The sequence below is a fragment of the Kogia breviceps genome, chromosome X (assembly GCF_026419965.1).
Source record: "Kogia breviceps isolate mKogBre1 chromosome X, mKogBre1 haplotype 1, whole genome shotgun sequence".
NCBI lineage: Eukaryota > Metazoa > Chordata > Mammalia > Artiodactyla > Physeteridae > Kogia > Kogia breviceps.
Window position 1 is genome coordinate 107,211,584 of NC_081330.1, and position 14,906 is coordinate 107,226,489.

The 14,906-nt window shown below is 41.3% G+C and overlaps 1 protein-coding gene across 18 annotated transcripts in view; it reads left to right on the forward strand.

The window, feature by feature from the left end:
* DMD (dystrophin) overlaps positions 1-14,906 on the forward strand; it is a 2,551,447-nt gene that overhangs the window by 1,817,465 nt on the left and 719,076 nt on the right. The gene's annotated exons all lie outside the window — the stretch shown is intronic.

Sequence of the window (14,906 nt, forward strand, 5' to 3'; positions counted from 1 at the left end):
AAGGGGGAAAGCAGAGGTCAAATTGTTGGTCTATATGCAATGTCCTATGTCAGTGACTCTCAAACTTTACCATCATCAAAATCACCCATTTCTTATTAAAGCACAGATTGTGGGGCTTCGTTTCCAAAGTTCCTGATTCAGTAGATCTGGGGTGACGCTTGAGAATTTGCATCTCTGAAAGGTCCCCAGATGGTGCTGATGCTCCTGGTCCTGGGACTGCACTTTAAGAACTACTGCCATAGGCGTATGGTGAATGGGGAAGGAGTTCATTCCTGCTTCCTGCGAGCAACCTAGTGTGGAACCTGAGTGAGAGCCAGTGCTGTGGATGCCAAAGGGATCTCCACGTTATTTCAGGACCCCCGCCCCAGGACTTTGTAGCCTGGGAGTTCAAGTAGATGTACAGCACGCCTAAGCAGTATTTGCCTAGCAGAGCAGCTTAGAGACCTGTGGGGAGAATAGCCATGCTTATACAAAGCTCCCCTGGAGACTCTCATAAACATTTAGGTAGGCAGGACTTTGAATCAGACTGAAGGCCTGCTTGGCAGATGGAGGCAAAGCGCCAGCAAATCTGGTTGTAAATGTCAATGTGAATCCTTTCTTATCCACAAGCTGCTGGGTCTGGGAACATTCACATACCACAATACCCGATTTAGCATTTCCGAAAGAAATTGCATATAGAACATGCTTCATGTGAAGACTCCAAATCAGGATATTGGAGTTCTTCAAATTTCCCAGGGTAATAACTATGAAATGAATGACCATTGTATAAATAGACACATAGAAGTGCCAGTTAATAGAGGTTTCTAATTGATTAAACACTGGTAAAACCATCTCTTCCTGTAATTAATTCTGGAGAGAGCAAGTCTCAAGTATAATTAGGAAAATGCTGCACTGGAGGTCAAGAAGCCTAAATTCTAATCTCAGCTGTGCTGCCAACTAGATAAGGGACCGACACGCTCTTTTTGCAAAGAGCCAGATAGTAAATATTTTCAGCTTTGTGGGTCATGGGATCAACTTTGTCAGTGTATACCAAAAGCAGCCAAACCATAGACAATATGTAAATAAACAGGCATGGCTGGGTTCCAATACCACTTTATTTACAGAAACCAGAAGGGGGCAGGTGGGAAAAAATTTGGCCCTTAGTGGCCTTCCCATCTCTCCTCAGCACTAGTCCTTCTTGTAAACCCTGAGGCTTCTAAATGCAAGCACCTGGGACTCTGCCCAGGTACTTTCTCTTGCCATAGGAGAAGCTCACCCACTTGCAGAGCAGGTTGGAAGTGCTGGGAAGGAGGCATCCCTAGAACAGTACTCACCCACTGATGGATAGAAGTTGATGCGTAAATATTGTATCCTCTTTATTCCTTGGGTAGGACAACTCCAGGGCACGGTTCACACCAGACGTCTCCGGGGGTTGAACCACAGTTGACCACAGTGATAACCTGTTTATCAGCATGCCCTGTAGAGACTTCCTTTCCATTCCTATACATCTCCTTACTCTTCCACCACAGCTTTCTGGTATCTTCTACCAGTTAAACTACTTGTGATTAAATCCTTGTCTTAGAGCCTACTTCTGGGTGAACCTAAATTAATACAAAAGGTCTTATAATTACTGCCATGGTTTTACCTTTTAAATGAGTTTTGTTGTGATTCCCATTTTGTAGATGAGAAGACCAAGGGACAGAAAAAGGAAAAATTTGTCCAAAGTTACAAAGCTAGTAAGTGGCAGAGTGGGTATTCAAAGAGTCATCTCTGTGATGCCAAAGCATATGCTGTTAATCGGAACACTGTATCTCAAGCAGTGATTTATTTATCTCCATCTGAATTTTTGAAGGCTATACTTAAATACCAAACACATATAACATTATTTATACATTTATTAGTCAAACTTCACTTGCCTTTCTAGAGTTGAATAAATCATCCCAAGGCTATTTCAGTAACACTTTAAATATCTAGGCAATTTGAGAAAAACATGAGGTTAATTGGAGCTTAAATATAATCTTGGCATACTATTTATTTGTTTGATTCAAATTGTGAGAAAACAGTTCATTTATTGTGAAAATGGCCTTTGTTTATCTGTAATGGTCATGAGAGAAGAAGAAAGGAAGCTGTCAATTAGTTCTCACATTCTTACTCCTCCTTTGGGTCCCCATCCTTCTCAGAAACACGAGGAGGAGTGCCACCCCTACCCCTTCCTGTTTTGGCTAGGTTTCCGGCTGTTAATTCTGCTTCAGCTGAACCTTGAGAATAAGGCACATCAGTTTCAGCCAAGTCTTTCTCCGTCTCGTTAACAGCTGACTACTTGACTGAAAACACCTAGAACAAGCCTATACCATCAGTGGTTTTATAATTAAAACCTCTAAACCTTAAAAACTTCCTGAAAGTCTGAGATACTAGGTGTAAGATTTTATATCAAAAAGTGAGGTCCCCTAATCAATTATGACGACAGGATAAGCAATGAATTTTTGACCCTCCCCAAGAGAGTTCAAAGCCCCGAGGAACTACAGAGAGCCTCCAGCTCTTGGCAGCAATAAACTAACTAATTAATTAATTAACTAACTCATATTTGTATACATCAGTGAGGTGAGGGTGCTTGAAATATAATGAGATATGGTACAGTATACAAAGGAAAGTGACAGCAGTAAACCCTGGCTGGGGAGGCCCCAGTATTGGTCCCATTGATCAGAAGGACGTCTTTGGATGTAGGCCATGGGAGTCTTTGGTCTCAGGCCAGGTTCTTCAACAATGTTCCCTGGTTCACAGGGAGGATATAACAGTGGTGTCATTGTTAATATCCAAGAAAGTGATAGACTGTGAAAACTAGAGTATTTAGATGTTAATATCCATTTTGTGATGATGAAGTTCCCTTTGTTCGTCCTCTCTTAACCTTTTGGCAGTTTTATTACTTGGTTACCGTCTCCGTCTCCGTTTAGGGCTGAGCTTTGGGGTCTGAACTGGCAAAGGAAGAGAAGCTCCAATCCATCCTTTCTAATGCTTGTTGGAAGCATTCCTGGAAGTTTCAGAGTGTGTGTGTGTGTGTGTGTGTGTGTGTGTGTGTGTGTGTGGAGGAGGAGGAGGAGGAGAATAACATCAGTGGATGAATAAAATATTCTGATCATTGGAGATTTTTCAATTACCCATACCCTGCATTTTAACAGAAATAAAGGGTTTATTACAGTAAAATTACCTTAGCCTTCTTATATTATTTAACTCCTTCTAAAAAAGGACCTTTGCTGGAAATCACTATAGAATATACCATAATGTTGAATTTCTTCTCAAGCCCTTATCAAGGAGAAATTAGAACTATTTAAACATATTCATGAGAATAGGTACCCCACAGCCCACAAAAGTAAGACTTCTCCATATATTCCTGATATTTTCCAAAATTTCACTCAATCATTTTGAAATTGAATATAGCTTAACCCTCAAAGAAAGAAGATTCCAAAAGGAAATTGTTGCGGTTTGCACTTAATTTGTAGATTCTAAGATTGTGATCTGAAAGGCCTTTGAGAGGTCATTCATTCTTCTCCACTATCTTCACAAAAAGATCTTTCTGTCTCTCAGAAGCAATCTTAAGGTTAACTGCATACTCCTTTTAAAAATCAAGAGTAGGTGGCGTTCCACCACTGCTGACATACTTAAAACCATCTTTCAACTGCCTAACCCAAGTTCCAGTTACTGTCTAAATTACTTTTTGAGCAGGAAAAGTACCTTTAGACATTCTTTGCAGTCTGTTACTTCATCTCCCTTCGGACTTTCCTTTTCTGGCACAGATCAGGTGAGTGCCCATGGCCTATGAATAAAAAAGCTGTCTCAAATGTTTAAAACATCTCTGTTTCTCCAGTGTTTAAACCTCTCTGTGCCCCCGCTTCTTACCTCCCAGGTGTGTTTTCCATACTTTTCTCTGTTGTGGGCTTCAGAATTGGACCCAGTTCCATAATTACCTTTCTACTCCTGACTCAGTCACATCACCAAGTCTGCATACCCTTCTCCTACCTTTATACGATACTATCGTTCTGCCTGCAGTAATGTTCTACTGGCTCGTACTAAATTTGACAGCTATTTCAGGACCTGGTATTTTTTTTTTTTTTTTTTTGGCCGCATTTTAGCTTAGCCAGTCATGTCCTTCTGTAGTGGAACATCCAAAAAAGGTTGTCTTTGTGATACAAAGTATCTTTAAATTGACTCACATGATTTTATCGTCAGCATTTATACATACTCATGTTTTCCTCATCCTAGAACTATTCTACTTCAACCATATATACTCCTCTGGGTACTGCCAAATCTCTCACCTCTCATTCATGGCCACTCCTTTAGAAAGAGTCATCCACATTCCTCCCTCTGGTTTTCCCCCCACTGCAGCCTGGCTGTGTTACCCACCGAACTTGGGTCCACTCGGCCAACATGCCCCGAAGCCAGTCTGCTGACACTGGGGTTGTGGTGAAGGAAAGTACAGTGTTTATTGCATGGTGCCAAGCAATGCTCAAAAGACCCAAACTCCCTGATGGCTTTTAGGCCAGGGTTTTTAAACACAGTGTTAGAGGAACAGCGTCATATGCCTCATCAGCTCATGGACCTTCTTCTGATTGGTTGGTGGTGAGGTAACAAGGCGATGTTTTGAGAATCTCAGTCATCAACTTTCTAGTTCCAACCAGCCTGGGGTCTACGTGCTTGTGGTGAGCATGGAGTCACCGTGTGTAATCGCCATCCTCCACCGGCGGGGGGGAGGGGTGGGGGGTGGGGGGTGGGGTCTAAGTTTCTGCAGAACAACTCAAAGATATGCATCACATTGTTATGTATGTTCCAGTCAGGAGGAACTAGGAGTCCTGTGACTCTATTGTTTTTTTTTAATCATCAACTGCTTGCGTCTGCTCTTTGCAACTTGGGAAGGCCTAGGAGACTAAAGCCTTTTTTCTGCAAACAGGCAACGGAGGACACAGAGAGGCTTTTGTACCTGGGAAGGCCTCGCCGGGTCCTGGTTGGTTTCAGTCCCCCCTTTTCTTTGCTGCTCCTCAATCCTGAGGGGAACAGGGGTGGGACAAGAAAGGGAATAAAGTTTTGGATAGAAAAGTTAATCGTAAACTCGGTAGAGGAACTCGGTTTCAGGGGGACTCGGTTTCAGCTGTGTCCCTCCATCAGTCCACTGAAAGTGTCCTAAGGCCAGAAATGACCTCTGTGTTGAAATACCATTTCAATCCTCCTCATCTTTCTTAATCTCTTAGCAGCATTTAATACAGTTGGCCCTTCCTAGTTTGAAACATTTCTTCTATCCCTTCACATACATAACACCACCCTCTTTTTCCTCTCACCTCCCTGGCCGCTCTTTCTCAGCTTCCTGGCTGGCTCAACCTTTCTTTTTGGATTTCAAGTGTTTAAAGTAAGATAGGCATGCTTTTTTTTTTTTTCCACATTCTTTAATCTCTTGGGTAATCTCATCCACTTGCATGGTTTCAAGTACCAATCATGTACTGAAGTTTCCCACATTGTTACTTTGGATCTACACCTCTCTTTTGAGTTCTAGATCTATATACTAATTCAGAAATTATAGCAGTGGAAAAAAACCAGATAAATATTTCTGTCCTCATGGAGCTAATGTTTTTGTGGGAATAGACAATAAAGAAAATAAATACAATATATTTGCATGTTATGAGGTAATACTGCAAAGGGAAGTAAAACAGGAAAGAGTGGAGGGAGTATGAAGTATAAGGGTGGAACTTACAGAGACTTCATTAAAAAGGTGAAATTTATGTAAAGACCAGAATGTGCTCAGAGTGTGAGCTAAGTGGATATCTAGGGGAAGAACCTTCTAGGCTGCAGCATTCCAGGAACGGCATTCTAACAAAGGCCGTGACATGGGAGGATGACTAGAATTGGAAGAATTTCCAATGGGGCTGGAGCACAGTGAGTGAAAGGGGAGAACAGTTAAGAGATGCGATTACATCAGGGAGAGCAGTAGAGGCCATGGGGATGACTTTGACTCTGTGTAACATGAAGACATAAGAGAGGCTTTCGAGCCCAGCAGTGAGATGGTCCGACATATGTTTTGGCAAAAACTTTCTGGATGTGTTAAGAATACACTGTACGGGGCTTCCCTGGTGGCGCAGTGGTTGAGAGTCCGCCTGCCGATGCAGGGGACACGGGTTCGTGCCCCGGTCCGGGAGGATCCCGCGTGCCGCGGAGCGGCTGGGCCCGTGAGCCATGGCCGCTGAGCCTGCGCGTCCGGAGCCTGTGCTCCGCAACGGGAGAGGCCGCAGCAGTGAGAGGCCCGCATACAGCAAAAAAAAAAAAAAAAAAAAAAAAAAGAATACACTGTAGGGAGAAGAGGCAAGTGGAAGCAAGAGAAGACCAGGTAGGGGATTAATGCAATAATTTAGGTGAGAAAGGAGGGTAGTTTCATCTAGAGTAGGGGCAGTGGAAGTGATGAGAGGTGGACAGATTCAGGGTGTGTCTTAAAGCTAGAGCCAACAGGATGTGTTGACAGATTTGATACAGGGAATGAGAAAATGTGATGAGGTTTTTCACCTGAGCAAATTGTAAGGCTGATGCTGTCATTTACGGAATTGGGGAAAGTGGTAGGAAGTACAGGATGGTGGGAGGCAACATAAAAATCTCTGATTTGTACAAACTAAGTTACATATGCCTACTGGTTAACCAGATGGATGTGTAGTGTAAGTAGAGGGACGTATGACCTGGAGGTTAGGAGAGAGATCCAACCTGGAGATGTAAATATGCAATTGTTAGCATAGAGCTGAGCCATGAGACTGTGCTAATTAAAGCCAAACAGTGACTATAGATAGAAAAGAGAAGATATACAAAGATTGATCCCTGGAGGATTTCAGTGGTAAGAAGTAGGGATTATAGTAATAAGTTCTGAAGTAGGAGGAAAACCAGGACAGAGAATCCTAGAAGCCAAGTGAAGGAAATTAGTTAAGAGGAAGGAACTGATAAACTGTGTCAAATGCTGCCTATAAGTCTAGCAAGAAGAAGCCTGAGGATCACCCTTAGATTTAGCAAACCTGCATAGAGTGGTAGGGGGTGAAATATGCTGATCAGCATGAATTCAAGAGAACCCGCACATCTAAGAACTCACTCAATGTCTGCACTTGGATGTCCCCCAGACTCTTCAAATGCACCACATGCAAAACTGAGCTAGTGAATTTCCTCTTCCCTCTTCTCCCATCTCAGGAAATAGCAACACCATCCACGCAAGCCGGTACCAGTAAGTGATCCTGGATGGAGACCTCCTTCTACCTCACTTTCCTCATATAATCAACCACCGAATCCCACTGATTTTATTACTTAAATATCTTTCAAGTTATTTTATTCTATCCATCTCCGTCTCTTCTGCCACCGTCATATTTTACCTGGATGTTTGCCTCCTAACTGATTTCATTCACCTCCCTCTAATCCATTCCCCATATAAACATACTCCATAAAGAATAATCATGCAAAATGTAAACCTCATTCTATTATAATCCTGTAATGGTGCCCCACTGCTTTTCGAATAAATCTCCAGATCATTAACGTAGCCCACAAGGTCTTACACGGTGGTACCCCTACCTGCCCTTCTTGTTCCACTCTCCCCCTTTTTCCCTCAAAGTCCAGCCCTTCTGGCTTTCTTCAGTTCCCTTAGCATGTCTGCTTCTTCCTGGGCTCTGGGTTTCCACATCTACTGCTCTCACCTGGATGATCTCTCCTCTCATTCATCCTTTAGATCTCAGCTGCACAGGGTCCTTCCATGAGTGCCTATTATACAGTCTCAAAGTATACCTTTTCTTTTTCATATCCTTACCATTATTTTGATTAATGATTTGTGTAATTATTTAACTTTCATTTGGTAATAGACTGTAAGTTCCAAAAGGATCCTATTTTATATCTTACTTATCAAAGTATGCCCTTTTGTGTATGCAGCTTTTATTCAGTGACTAGCTTGTGGTAGAGATTAAACTCATACATTTTGACCAGATAAACAGTACATTTATCTTAGAGTTGGATCAAATGAAGTCGACCTCCCATGTAATTATAATACCAGAGAGATTAAGTGGTTATATGGTTGTCTAGCTGTTTAGTAGAAGAATCTGGACTCAAGCCCACATCTCCTGAGTTTGATCTCAGTGCTCGTCAATATTCTTATATATCTCAACTTTTATTTTTCTGCTTAGACATAGCTGACACGTACGCCTATCCACACACTCTCAGTGGTAAATCCAAATTTTTTTAAGACTGCTGTATTGATCAAACAGGGATGTGCTGTGGCTTTGATGCAAATCTTGCAGCCTAAATCTCACCCCCATCTCATTCCTTAACTCTCATTCTTAACTGTGTCTTGATATACAATTTGAGAACCTCTATAGTCTAACATGCTATGTTCCTCTTAAAATGTATATTTATTTCTGCTCTCATCTTCAGTATTGTAAAGAAAATGTTTTCATCCCATTTTCCAAAGTACTTGCCAGCCTATGAAGAGTTCATTAAATAGACATTCAATGTAGCTATTCTAATATTTATGCAAGATTGCTAACAGCACTAACTATACCAGTGCCTAAATTGAATTATAACCTACCATAGGAAAAAAAGTCAGAATTATAATACCTTCAATTCTTGCTTCTGAGATAATTATCACAACTTCAAAAAAATTGTCGTCCCACATTAAAAAGCAGAAGCTAAATAGCATGAAACTAGAAAAATGGGAGGCACCATTAAAATAAAATAATCAATCTCCCATGTCACTTCAGTTTCCCAGGACTGTTCTTTCTTCTTGAAGAAATGTATGGATAAAAGATATAAATAAACTTCCTGTGTTTACTGTGGATTCTAAGTGGAGGAGGAAGTTTTCCTTCTCATGTTGAAATGAATAAGAATGCTGTTTCCTTGATTGTTAGTATTTTTTATTGAAGTATAGTTGATTTACAATATCGTGTTATTTTCAGGTGTACAGCACAGTGATTCAGATATATATATATCTGAATATATATATTCTCAGATTCTTTTCCCTTACAGGTTATTACAAAATATTGAGTATAGTTTCCCATGCTATATTAATATATTTTTTAACCCTATGATTTGGTGATAAGCATTTTTGCTTACTTACTCCAGCAAGCCCGAAATAGGAGCCCTGTTATTTTTCTTAATGATTCTTATTTGCTTAAGGTAAAATGTGCCTCTTTCTTTTGAACCTGCGCTCCACGTTTAACAAATAAGGACATAACTCAGGACTGAATCGTGCACTTTGATTTGAGATTTATTTTCAAGAAAGGACCCAGTTTCACAGGAAATTTTATGTTTTCCTGTACGGCTGACATCCACTCCCAGCAGCTGAAAGAAAAACTTGTCTAATAAAGCTTTCAGATTCAATTTGCTCTCTGCATACAGCTTGAGGATCTCTGGAGGTCATTCACAGCATGTGCTGCAATCCCAACAGGGAGAAGTAATGAAAAGATTCTGGTTAAAAAGCTGACGCTATCCTTTCTAACCTCCTTGAATGTGAATATATAAGCAAGTTTACAGACACACATCTCTGTGATTCTGGGGATTTCCATCTTGATCTCTGACTCCAAGGAAGAGTTGAATGCATGGATTTGTATTTGTTATCTGGGTGAACAAATGCTTCATATTGAGCATATTGAGGAAAGTATGCTTTACAACAAAGGTCTGATGTAAATCAGGGAAAACAACATTGTCACTTCATGTTTAACTCTGTTAGAGGGTCTCTGAGATCTCAGAGTCTGGTTCTATTCCAGTAATACCTAGGTATATCAGAGCTTTGTTCAAAAATAATGCCTGCTTTCATTTCGATTATTCCCCCTGGCTTTTGCATTGCCCCGAACATACCTAATATTTATCTTAGAGCCACCATGCATTAATGCCTTGCTCTGTACCAGGCATTTTGGTAAATATTCCTTGTGGATTGTTCCATTGAATCTTACAACAGCCTTGTAAGATAGGTTCCACATTCACTCCTTTTTTACCATAGGAGGAAAGTAAAGCTTACAGAGAGTTGTTATCCCAAAGACAGTCAGCTGCCAAGTAGGCACAGCATGGCCCTGTGTCTCCCTAAACTTCATACCTGTCTTTAAATCTTTATGTCAAATGTACAGGTGATGCAATGGACTCCATAGACTGTAGAATCAACTCTACTACAGTGTTCATACTTTTGTAATATATTTTCCAAGTGCAATTCAATAGCAATAGTCCTGCTTCCCCCTTTTTTCTTCTCTTACATGACATCCAGATCTTATATTAAAGCTATGTGGGTGGACTTAGGTCTTAAATAGCAGCATACTTGATGCTTAGGACTAACCTTGTAGATATTGAAGTGATTTCAGTAAAAATAAATATATAACAATTTCTTCTCTTCTCTTCTCTTCTCTTTCCTCTTTTCTTTTCTCTTTTTCTCCCCTGGAAGATAGGGCCATGGGAATGAAAACAGAAAAGCATTGAGATGGTAAACCTGATTCTCCCACAATGTTACTGTTTAGCTTTATTTATTCTCCCAGTTCTGTATCTGTCAGCCCAAGGTCAAACAACCAGTACAGTGGCAGAATTATAAAAAGTAGGTCTGAGAGAAGACCACAAGGCACCGTAGGTCTAATGCCCTGCTGCAGTTGGAAATCAATTAAAGAAATCTCTTTAAACAGTGCTTCATTTAATCTCCTCTTAAAGAATACCACAACCTTCTTGGTAAACTCTGTGTGGGCGTTCAGAACTGACTTTCCAAAAATATTGGGTAGTATTTTCTTTGTTCGGTTGCCGTGGTGAACAAGTGGACCCCACTGTTTACTTTGGCATGAAATAATTGAACATTGCCTTGGACTTCATCCAACCAAGCACACAAACCAGAAACGTAGGGTTCATCATCATCTTCTACAGACCCCCCCTTCGTCCCTCAAAGTCACAGATGCCCCTCCGATATGTCCCCACACCTCTCTTTGCCTCCCATCTCCAATTTCAACCAGTCCACTGCCCTCCTCCTCGTTATGCGTCACATGGTAGGTCTTCTTAAGATTTCTCTTGAAAGGAGTTATATGCTTAAGAAGGACTAAAAGCCACTGGACTAGATGATGTCAAAACTTCTCTGAAAATAAAAGGGGGTGAAGTTAACAGCCTTGTTAAGAACTCATCCAAATGGATTTTGCTGACCCCTCTACTAGCCAGTGTCCCACTTAAACATGCCCCTAGACTGGAGTATGTTTTTCACAACTGGATAAATCTGAGGCATTACAGTAAAAGGCAATGTGAGAAAGGCACTGGGTGCAAGTGGATTGAAACGAATGAGCGGGCAGACCTACGTGGGCAGAAAAGATGAGGACGGTAATAAGCCATACTAAGAGTTGCACACTCGAGGAATAAATTGGCAGTGGCAGAGGAACTAAAGGAATGCTAAGGTGGGTCAGACTGCCACATGAAAATCAACTAAAACAAGTCACGACTACAGTGAGTGAAGCTGGAAATGGGAAAAACAAAACATTCAAATCTGTATGATCATAAATAATAAAATTCTTTACAAGTTTATAATATCTACTTTGATCTTAAAAATATCTCTCAAGAATGCAGATTATCTTTTTGCTGTAGCTGGGGAAACCAAATAAGCGAAGACTCAAGACGGAAGCTTTAATATTCCTATTTCTAGTCCGTTGTTCCTCTAACTACACTGGGGAGAATAGGAATTTATTCGCGAAATCATAGCACACTGCAATTAGGGGATGCCTTTTGAAGCTTGGAAGATGTAATTTGGGACAAATTTTAAAATCCTTATTTTTATAAAGTAAGTTATTAGTTTATAGAGTTGACTATTTCAGTGAGAGGTATAGGTTAAGGACATAAACCACTTCAAGAAGGTTTTAGATCAGGCGTTGGAAATTTTTTCTTTTTTTCCTGTGAAGAGCCAAATAGTAAATATTTTTGGTTTTGCAAGTCAGAAGGTCGACTACTGCTACTGAAATGCAAAAGCATCCATAATCAGGACATAGATGAATGAATGTGATTTTGTTCCAATAAAACTTTATTTCCAGAAGTGGGTTGTGGGTTGGATTTGGCCTGAGAACTGTAGCTTACTGACCTCTCTTGTAGATAAATACTTGCAGATAGGTTCATAGTAGTTAATAAAGAGAATATGGGGGCTTCCCTGGTGGCGCAGTGGTTGAGAGTCCGCCTGTCGATGCAGGGGACACGGGTTCGTGCCCTGGTCCGGGAAGATCCCACGTGCCGCGGAGCGGCTGGGCCCGTGAGCCATGGCCGCTGGGCCTGCGCGTCCAGAGCCTGTGCTCCACAACGGGAGAGGCCACAACAGTGAGAGGCCCGCGTACCACAAAAAAAAAATAAATAAAATTTAAAAGATTAAAAGAGAATATGGGATTGTGAATGCATTTCCCTAATCTTTTTAAGGCTTCTTCCATGGAGAAAGATATTTCTTATCAATAGTGTTTTTAATGCTTCTTCAGAAATAAGAATTCCATTTGCCCAGCAAAGAATGGAAATTTGTAAAGCCCTCATGGTAAATAAAGAGATGGTGTGAAACACTTGGTACAACTATTAAGAATGTTCCACTATCATTTGAGAAACATTCAGACATTTATAAAAGTTCCACTTATATAAATAGAATTAAACCTAAATCATTTTGTCTGCACTTTGGGAACATTTTCCCATTTTAGCAGCAAAGGCACCATAAAAAGGGGGGAGGGATAACTAGATTTTAGGGGTTTTTTATTATTATAAACATGTATATTTAAATACTGAGGTACTCTTAGGTAGGTATACTTAAGTAGAAGTAATAATTTCTATATCACCTGGAATCTAATTACTGCTCACTGTTCTAGGGATGAAAGTGTTATACATCACTTCTGAGCTTGCTTTGAACATTGAAACCATTAGCACACTTCTACAAAGGTGGAATGGTCTTCCAAAGAAGCATAATAGATCAGCAGAAAAGGGCTATCATAATGCCACTTCGACTGACTAGCACTTAAATAATGAACTAGGTGGAAAGAGATAAAGTATGTAGTTACAGCCAGCAGGAGATGTCACTATCGGGGAGATGAGAAGCCATTTCCCAATATTCTCTTAGTTATTGGTGAAATTCTTTCTCCAACTGTTAGTTCTAATTTTATGAACTAAAAAAGAACATTTTTCAAGAGAATGAGAAGACAAGGCTTCCCCGGCGGCACAGTGGTTGAAAATCGGCCTGCCAATGCCGGGGACGTGAGTTCGAGCCCTGGTCTGGGAGGATCCCACGTGCCGCAGAGCAGCTAAGCCCGTGCGCCACAACTACTGAGCCTGCGCTGTAGAGCCCGCGAGCCACAACTACTGAGCCTGCGTGCCACAACTACTGAAGCCCGTGCGCCTAGAGCCCATGCTCCACAACAAGAAAAGCCACCACAATGAGAGGCCTGCGCACTGCAACGGAGAGTAAGCCCTGCTCGCCGCAACTAGAGAAAGCCTGTATGCAGCAACAAAGACCCAATGCAGCCAAAACTAAATAAAATAAATAAATTTATTTTAAAAAAAAACAAAAGAGAGAGAGGGAATTAGAAGACAAGACATAGACTGGGAAAAAATATTTGCAAAAGACACATCTGATAAAGGAATGTTATAAAAAATAGACAACGAAGTCTTAAAATTCAACAATAAGAAAATAAACAGCCTGATTAAAAATGGGCCAAAGCTTCTTTGTGGTGCTGATTTGCATTGCCCGCTTGTTTGGTTGGCCAGGAAGGGCGTATGCATTTTTTCCTGAATATATTCGTTGGTGGCGGGGCGCATACGCCCCTTTTGGCCAAGTGCATCATTGTCAAAGTTCTGCCACTTTTCATGTGCTTTAAAGGCAAGTCCAATCTACCTCTTGAAAAGTGTTTCCTGCAATTCTGACTTGCTTTCAAATCCTCTTCGTTGCTTTACGTCAATATATTTTTGGACGATAGTTATCATTTATAACCCTGCAGGTTTGTGAATTGCAGTGCCCCTGAGCGACATTTTTCAACTCGCTTATTTGGGAGCTGGCTGCAAAACCGCAGGATCGCTTCAGGCCCTATTCTGGTTCCTGGGGGCAGGCTGAGCCTTTGGTTAATTCTTCTTCCTGATTGGAAATTAGTGTGACATGTGCCTGTCCAAACATCTAGAGCTAGTCTCTCATTGGTTCCCTCTCTTCCCATTCATCCTCCAGACAAATTGCAAACTGTTCGAAACAGGAGGTTAAAGGTGCCGATTCTCCAAGTGGGGAGATTGTTAGTAAAGCGGCTGGAATGGCAAACCCACACACCAGGAATTGAAAAATGAGGTGCATTTTAGAAACCCTTCCCGATCACATGGTGCCCCGTCATCTGGATTTCCCATGCATGTTTTAGCTGTAGGAAGATTTCCTTGAACCTGGAGATTTGGGACCCTTGGAATGGGTACCATGCAGTATTACTTTAAAGGGTCTGCATTTGCTCACCCAACCTCAGCAATCCTCTCAGCCCTGAGATTGTCCAGCCTTATGTCTCATCCAGCTGTGGGTCTAGATGTGGTCAATCCAGGTTGCATCACAGCCCCTGAACGAATTTTGTAAAAATGTCTCTCTCTTTCACTGTCTTTGGTTTTCTTTTTTTGTGTAATTTATTTTTTATTTTTTATTTTTTTTTTATTTTTTTTTTTTTTGCGGTATGTGGGCCTCTCACTGTTGTGGCCTCTCCCATTGCGGAGCACAGGCTCCGGACGCGCAGGCCTAGCGGCCATGGCTCACGGGCTTAGTTGCTCCGCGGCATGTGGGATCTTCCCGGACCAGGGCACGAACCCGTGTCTCCTGCATCGGCAGGCGGATTCTCAACCACTGCGCCACCAGGGAAGCCCTGTAATTTATTTTTATAATGGGGCATCTGATTTTCACTGCTGTGTTGATGCTGCTTTACACCCACTTGATTCACTTACAAAGAGAT